The sequence below is a fragment of the Oratosquilla oratoria genome, chromosome 13 (genome assembly GCF_046742065.1).
Source record: "Oratosquilla oratoria isolate Oo_2021 chromosome 13, ASM4674206v1, whole genome shotgun sequence".
NCBI lineage: Eukaryota > Metazoa > Arthropoda > Malacostraca > Stomatopoda > Squillidae > Oratosquilla > Oratosquilla oratoria.
In genome coordinates this window covers 51,038,756-51,047,829 of record NC_134789.1, presented here as the reverse complement: position 1 = coordinate 51,047,829, position 9,074 = coordinate 51,038,756, and the positions used below count along the sequence as shown (strand labels likewise).

General features: G+C 42.8%; 1 pseudogene; it reads left to right on the top strand.

The window, feature by feature from the left end:
- Positions 1-5,562: 5,562 nt before the first annotated feature.
- LOC143032234 (uncharacterized) overlaps positions 5,563-9,074 on the top strand; it is a 10,801-nt pseudogene continuing 7,289 nt past the window's right edge.

Genomic DNA, 9,074 nt, shown 5'->3' with positions numbered 1-9,074 from the left:
ATATATATATATATATATATATATATATATATATATATATATATACAGAAAAACCACAAGGAAAAAAGAAAAACTGATGGACCAAGCGCTTTCGTCTATTCACACATCCTCATGGTACCCTGAGGATGTCTGAATAGACGAAAGCGCTTGGTCATCAGTTTATCTTTTTCCTTGGTGGTTTTTCCGCATATTTAGAATCACGAGTTTATATGTGATTTCTCATTCATATATATATATATATATATATATATATATATATATATATATATATATATCACTTGTGAAAAATGTAGTAACACATTTGTAAATCACAACTAACACCACAGTCGGACAAAAGAAAGAGTTGCGTAAGCGAAACTATATATTTCGACTACTGAAGAGGATTGCAGTTAGCAATCGAAATATATAGTTTCGCACACGCAATTCTTTCTATCGTTTATACATATATATATATATATATATATAATATATATATATATATATACACATGTGTGTGTGCGTGTGTGTGTGTGTGTGTGTGTGTGTGTGTGTGTGTGTGTGTGTGTGTGTGTGTGTGTGTGTGTGTGTGTGTGTGTGTGTGTGTGTGTGTGTGTGTGTGTGTGTGTGTGTGTGTGTGTGTGTGTGTGTTTATGTAGTAGCAGTAGTAGTAATAGTAGTAGTAGTAGTAGCAGCAGTAGTAGTAGTAGTAGTAGTAGTAGTAGTAGTAGTAGTAGTAGTAGTAGTAGTAGTAGTAGTAGTAGTAGTAGTAGTAGTAGAAGTAGCAGTAGTAGTAGTAGTAGTAGTAGTAGTAGTAGTAGTAGTAGTAGTAGTAGTAGTAGTAGTAGTAGTAGTAGTAGTAGTAGTAGTATCATTGTGAAACCAGAGCACTTTGACAATGCTAAAATCCTCTTTGAGAACAGTGAAGTGAAGGTAACAAAAGAGGGGGAAAGACATCTCGGTGCAGTGATCGGCTCAGAATCCTTTAAAAAGCAATATATTGAAAAGAAAGTTAACGATTGGGTGGCGGAAGTTAGGCTCCTAGCTAACTTTGCAAAGACCGAACCGCAGGCGGCATATGCCGCATTCATATATGGGGTTAAACATAAATGGAACTACATATTAAGGACGGTACCGAACATCACCGACCTATTAGGACCCCTTGAAGAAGCCATTAGAAACGAGCTAGTACCGGTCATCACCAACGGACGGACATTAAACGAAGAGGAAAGAAAACTCATTGAGCTTCCACCTAGAATGGGAGGGCTAGGCATCTCTAACCCGCTAAACCTAGCCAAAATAGAACACCAAAACTCTATGAAACTCACGTCCTTCCTGACAAAAAACATCGTGTCACAAGATCAACGGAAGGAGACTAACATGGAGGAGATCAGAGAAATTAGAAGAAACATTTCAAAGGGAAGGGAGGAGAGGCAGAAGGAGGAACTTCAAGCACTTCTAGCTCGGGTATCGAATTGTATGAAAAGAAAGATATCATTGGCGCAGGAAGTTGGGGCGTCCAATTGGCTGACAGCACTACCAATCAGGGCAAAGGGATTCACCTTAAACAAAAGAGAATTCACGGATGCCATTGCCCTGAGGTATGGATGGCCATTGGGAGGGCTGCCTAACAGATGCTCCTGTGGTGCACAGTTTACTCCGGACCATGCGATGATATGCAAGCAGGGTGGATTCATTTGTATGCGACATGATGAGGTAAGAGATCTCACTGCCCAAATGCTTCAGGAGGTGTGCAAGGATGTGACTATCGAACCAACATTACTTCCACTAGGAGGGGAGAACTTCAGATACCGCACGTCCAACACATCAGATGAAGCAAGAGTGGATGTCAGCGCAAGAGGTTTCTGGACACGGGGACAATTGACTTTCTTTGACATGCGAATATTTGATCCGATGGCCCCCTGTTACAACAACCTAACTATTGAGGCATCTCACTTCCGGAACGAGTATGAGAAGATCAGGATGTACGAAGAGCGTATACAGAATGTAGACCAGGGCTCATTCACTCCTATAACCTTTACGACCTCAGGTGGGATGGGTCCTAAAGCAAAGGCATTCTACGCTCGGCTGGCAGAGGTAATGGCTGATAAGAAACAACAACCCAAAAGCAGCATTGTTTCATGGATGAGATGTAGACTGTCATTCTCACTCCTAAGATCAGCCCTCCTATGCCTGAGAGGTACAAGGTCCCCACCGCCCAAATCGGCACATATACAAAACCTAGATTTTGAGCAGACGGTGGTTGACAGTAGGATAAATGAACTTTTGTATTAGGCATTGTTAATAAAAATTAAATCGACAGATAAAAGGGTTGTCGACCACAGTCATTGGCGGGAGAGGGGCCAATGAACTGTGTCTGTGGGAGACAGATCCTGCTGCTTCCACCACACAGTTCCACGAGGATGGAGGTCGTGTTATAAAAAAAAAAAAAAAAAAAAGTAGTAGTAGTAGTAGTAGTAGTAGTAGTAGTAGTAGTAGTAGTAGTAGTAGTAGTAGTAGTAGTAGTAGTAGTAGTAGTAGCTCGGCTGGCTGAGGTAATGGCTGAAAAGAAACAACAACCAAAAAGCAGCATTGTTTCATGGATGAGATGTAGACTGTCATTCTCACTCCCAAGATCAGCCCTCCTATGCCTGATAGGTACCAGGTCCCTACCGCCCAAATCAACACATATACAAAACCTAGATTTTGAGCAGACGGTGGTTGACAGTAGGATAAATGAACTTTTGTACTAGGCATTATTAAAAATAAATAAATAAATAAATAAATGGATAAATAAAAGGGTCGTCGACCACAGTCATTGGCGGGAGAGGGGCCAATGAACTGTCTGTGGAAGACAGACCCTGCTGCTTCCACCACACAGTTCCACTAGGATGGAGGTCGTATTTCGTAGTAGTAGTAGTAGAAAAAAAAGTAGTAGTAGTAGTAGTAGTAGTAGTAGTAGTAGTAGTAGTAGTAGTAGTAGTAGTAGTAGTAGTAGTAGTAGTAGTAGTAGTAGTAGTAGTAGTAGTAGTAGTAGTACAGAATGTAGACCAGGGCTCATTCACTCCTATAACCTTTACGACCTCAGGTGGGATGGGTCCTAGAGCAAAGGCATTCTACGCTCGGCTGGCAGAGGTAATGGCTGAAAAGAAACAACAAACCAAAAGCAGCATTGTTTCATGGATGAGATGTAGACTGTCATTCTCACTCCTAAGATCAGCCCTCCTATGCCTGAGAGGTACAAGGTCCCCACCGCCCAAATCGGCACATATACAAAACCTAGATTTTGAGCAGACGGTGGTTGACAGTAGGATAAATGAACTTTTGTATTAGGCATTGTTAATAAAAATTAAATCGACAGATAAAAGGGTTGTCGACCACAGTCATTGGCGGGAGAGGGGCCAATGAACTGTGTCTGTGGGAGACAGATCCTGCTGCTTCCACCACACAGTTCCACGAGGATGGAGGTCGTGTTATTTTTTTTTTTTTATAAAAAAAGTAGTAGTAGTAGTAGTAGTAGTAGTAGTAGTAGTAGTAGTAGTAGTAGTAGTAGTTATATATATATTTATATATATATATATATATATATATATATATATATAATTCTTTTTTAAAGGAAGGTGAAAGGAGAAGACACAGGTCTAGGTCCTATTTTATTCCTAACCGGTGTCTCTTAGAGGGGGTTCACACGGGGTATATATATGTATGTATATATGTATGTATTTATATATATGTATACATATATGTGTGTATATGTGTATATGTGTGTATGTATCTATATATATCCCACGCGCTATCTCAGACCTGTATGTGTTCTCTCAGATAAACATGAGGGGAAATTGTGATCTAATATGTGAGAACTGGATACTGTCAAGCCAGTGGACGAACAGAGAATGTCAATTTGAAGTAATTATTTTACCACAGAGGTTGTGCCCTAGGGCTGGCACAGGTGAAGACTGGGGAATCTAGCACTGTCCATCCAAGTCGCCCAAGGACTAGGAGTCCCACCCAAGATGATCCCACCCAAGATGGTCCGCAAAACATGCTGCGTTTGTTCATCTGCACAGCAAAATTGCAGGCAATGTGCTTGCGTAAAAAAATGGAAGGAAATGCACAAAATGTAGAAGAGGAGGGGAATGCAGAAATCAAGGGAAGCAACAAACGCCGGAGGCGAGAAGTGATCAACTGGGAGATGTGGAGAATGTGGAAGATGGGAGCGATGCGATAGAGATGAACGTGGGTAGTGGTCTTGTGAGTGAGAGAGACTTAAAAGAGGGAAGTAATCCCACGAACTTGAGGCCGGAGGACGAAAGCCCACGTCATCAAGAACAGCAGGGTGAGAGAGAGGAGGGCAGGTTCTGGCAGACATGGCAGCAGCCCAGGGCTAAGGAGTGGCTGAACGACGCCTACAACAGGATACTTGCCTTCTCTCCAGGAAACCTCTTCACCCCGCCTAAATGCAATGCATTCAAAGGCCTAATAGAGGAAATGACCCATCTATTAAGAGCATATATAAATTTATCTCCCTACGCCCTGATGGTATTCAAAACGCTAGCTATCCTTCCGCACCTTACATGACAGAGGACGCACAGAAAATCTAAGCACTCTGAGAATGTCCAGGCATTGCAACGGATGATGGAAAAGTGGAAAAAGGGAAAAGTGGAGCAACTGTTGATGGAAGCAGAGGCCATCCAAGGTAGGCTCTACAAGGGCGTCAACAGAAAGAAAAACCTAGAAGATAAAGCCAGAAATTTTGCAGATAAGATGAGGCAGGGAAAGATCACGGCTGCCATGAGGTCGCTCGCAGGGGAGGATGAAGATCCTGGAGTTCTATCACTAAACGAGGAAACGCTAAAGACCCTGAAAGAAAAACACCCAAAAGCAAGACCAGCAAACCTGGAGTCTAAATTCAGTGGCGACTACCTCCCACCCCACGAGGTAGTCTTTGACAGCATCACAAGAGAAAGGATCTGGAACCTTGCTCTACACACCCAGGGAGCGGCGGGACCATCGGGCCTAGATGCGTCTGGATGGAAATGTCTCCTTAGCACCAGCCTATTTGGAACGGCAGCGGGGAGTCTGCAGGAGGCCATCGCTGGTTTGGCAAAGAAACTGGCGACTGAGGACTGCCAGCACTTGGAGGCATACACAGCGTGCAGACTTATCCCGTTGGATAAGAAACCTGGCTGTCGTCCGATTGGTATAGGCGAGGTGTTGCGAAGAATAGTAGGAAAAGCCATCATGGAAGTCGCGAAGGACGAGGTGCGAGAAGCGGCTGGCAAACTGCAAGTGTGCGCGGGGCAACAGGCGGGTTCCGAGGCAGCAGTCCACGCCATGAGAAAAATATTCGAGGAACCAGAATGCAAAGCAGTCCTATTAGTCGATGCATCAAACGCATTCAACAACTTAAATAGAGAGGCTATTATACACAACATCAAAATTGAATGCCCAATATTGGCCAGGTATGTGGAGAACACATACAGAGAACCTGCAAACCTATTTGTCACCAACAGGTTTGGGAAAAAAGAAACGAAAGTGGAGATCATCAAATCCGCGGAAGGAACCACTCAGGGAGATCCGGTGGTCATGGCTATGTACGCGCTCGGTCTTATGCACCTCCAGCAGAAGATACAATATGAGGACACCATGGTCAAAATGATAGCATATGCAGATGATCTCATGGGGGCAGGAAAAGTAGCTGACCTAAAAAAGTGGTCGGATCTGGTGTTGGCACACGGCCCGGGCTTGGGTTACATTCCGAATGCAAAGAAGTCTGTCCTCATCGTGAAACCAGAGTACTTTGACAATGCCAAAACCCTTTTTGAGAACAGTGAAGTGAAGGTAACAAAAGAGGGCGAAAGACATCTCGTTGCAGTGATTGGCTCAGAATCCTTTAAAAAGCAATATATTGAAAGGAAAGTGAACGATTGGGTGACGGAAGTTAGTCTCCTAGCTAACTTTGCAAAGCCCGAACCGCAGGCGGCATATGCCGCATTCATATATGTGGTTAAAAAAAGTGGAACTATATATTAAGGACGGTACCTAACATCACCGACCTACTAAGACCCCTTGAAGAAACCATCAGAAACGAGCTAGTACCGGTCATCACCAACGGACGGACATTAAACGAAGAGGAAAGAAAACTCATTGAACTTCCACCTAGAATGGGAGGGCTAGGCATCTCCAACCTGCTAAACCTAGCCAAAATAGAACATCAAAACTCTATGAAACTCACGTCCTCCTTGACAAACAACATCGTGTCACAAAATCAACGGAAGGAGACGAACATGGAGGAGATCAGAGAAATTAGAAGAAACATTTCAAAGGGAAGGGAGGAGAGGCAGAAGGAGGAACTTCAAGCACTTCTAGCTCGACTATCGAGTTGTATGAAAAGAAAGATAACATTGGCGCAGGAAGTTGGGGCGTCCAATTGGCTGACAGCACTACCAATCAGGGCAAAGGGATTCACCTTAAACAAAAGAGAATTCACGGATGCCATTGCCCTGAGGTATGGATGGCCATTGGGAGGGCTGCCTAACAGATGCTCCTGTGGTGTACAGTTTACTCCGGACCATGCGATGATATGCAAGCAGGGTGGATTCATTTGCATGCGACATGATGAGGTAAGAGATCTCACTGCCCAAATGCTTCAGGAGGTGTGCAAGGATGTGACTATCGAACCAACATTACTCCCACTAGGAGGGGAGATCTTCAGATACCGCACGTCCAACACATCAGATGAAGCAAGAGTGGATGTCAGCGCAAGAGGTTTCTGGACACGGGGACAATTGACTTTCTTTGACATGCGAATATTTGATCCGATGGGGGGCCATCGGATCAAATATTTGCATGTCAAAGAAAGTTACAACACCCTAACTATTGAGGTATCTCACTTCCGGAACGAGTATGAGAGGATCAGGATGTACGAAGAGCGTATACAGAATGTAGACCAGGGCTCATTCACTCCTATAACCTTTACGACTTCAGGTGGGATGGGTCCTAGAGCAAAGGCATTCTACGCTCGGCTGGCAGAGGTAATGGCTGAAAAGAAACAACAAACCAAAAGCAGCATTGTTTCATGGATGAGATGTAGACTGTCATTCTCACTCCTAAGATCAGCCCTCTTGTGCCTGAGAGGTACAAGGTCTCCACCGCCCAAATCGGCACATATACAAAACCTAGATTTTGAACAGACGGTGGTTGACAGTAGGATAAATGAACTTTTGTATTAGGCATTGTTAATAAAAATCAAATAGATAAATAAAAGGGTTGTCGACCACAGTCATTGGCGGGAGAGGGGCCAATGAACTGTGTCTGTGGGAGACAGATCCTGCTGCTTCCACCACACAGTTCCACGAGGATGGAGGTCGTGTATATCTAAGTAGTAGTAGTAGATTAAAAAAAAGTAGTAGTAGTAGTAGTAGTAGTAGTAGTAGTAGTAGTAGTAGTAGTAGTAGTAGTAGTAGTAGTAGATGGAGGAGTAGAAAATAAAGAAAGTAACATAATGGAGATAACCACAACAACAAAAGCTGCAGCAGCAACATAAATAACCTTAACATCAACAGCAACAAGAAAGAAAGAAGATACAAAAAAATATATATATAGAAAAATAGACTGTTTCCTCTTCTTCCCTCCGTTCTTCCTCGGAAACTCTCCATCATCCTAAATCTACGTCTTGTCCTTCCATTGCTCCTTGGGCAACTTCCCTAGTCTCGTTTTATAAGACCTATGCACCCTTGATTTCTTCATCTCCTACTCTTTTTACATTTTTCTTTTTTCCTCTTTGTCATTTCTCACTCCCTCCTCCTTATGTCCCTGATCTTGTTTCTTTTCTTTTGTATCTTCCTCCTCCTCTTCCCTTCCTCCCTTTTCCTCGTCATCTTTTGCTCTCTACTTTTCCTCTTTCTTTCGTTTTCCTCCTAATGTCCCTTCTCTTGTTTCTTTTTTTTCTTTTGCATTTTCCTCTTCCCCCTCTCTTCTCGTTTTTCTTTTCACCATCACCATCATCATCATCATAATCATCATCATCATCTTATTTCTCCTCCTCTTTTGCCTCTTGCTTCTTATCATAACCTTTCTCTTCCTCCTAATTCTCTTCTTGGGCCACTACTTTTTTTCCTCCTCCCACTCATTCCTATTCCACTCCTTCGCTTTTTCCATTTACTGTTCCGTATAATCATCCTTCTTTTCCTCCTACTTTTCTTTATTCATTGTTTCTTTTTCTACTGCCCCTTTTGTTCCTCCTGATCCTTATCCTCATTCTTCTCTTATTCCTAGTTCTATTCTTGTTCCACTTTTCTTCCTCTTCCATATCCTCCTACTCCACTGTTTCTCACTTTTTTATTTCTTCTACTAATTATCACCATCCTTCTCTCTCTCCTAATTCTCCTTCTATTCCACTCCATTGTTCCTCTCCCTTTCATTCTACTCCATTCTTCCTCCACCAACAACTCTCCTACTCCACTTCTCTTGAGTCTTTCGACTTTACGATCTACACTCTCAAAGTCATAAATGTTATTAAAAAAAAAAAAAAAAAAATCCACCAATGTATCTCTAGATTTTTTTCATGCTGCTTATTACCTCTACCTTCTTCCCTGTTCTCAGTGCATCAGCTTTCACTGTTGGAACGCCATCTCTAGATACCTGTTGCTAAGTTATCTAGTAAGCATTGTCTATTGACGAGGCTTCCCAAGATTTATCTTCGTTCCCAGTAGGGATGTAGATTTTTTATCTTTTGGTTTACTATCTCCTTTTATTTTAATATCTCCTTTTATTTTAATCTTTCCTTTACCATATAAATCACATCTTTCTCTTCACCATTTATCAACAATATCCTCCATCCTCTTCCCTTTTTTTTCCGTCCAAAACCTCAAACCTGCTTCACATACCAACTTCCCCTTTCCCTCTCCTTAGTCCCCAACACCAAACGCTCAACCATGCCCCATCGCACCTCCCTCCCCTTATCCCCTCCCACTTGCCCCCTTTCCTCCAAAACGTCTCAGATTTATTGGCGGAGCTTCCCCTCTCGGCGCTGAGCTTTGCCGACTTGGAAATTGAATAAAAGGAAATAGGATTTGAGGTGGAAGGCCACCTTAGCG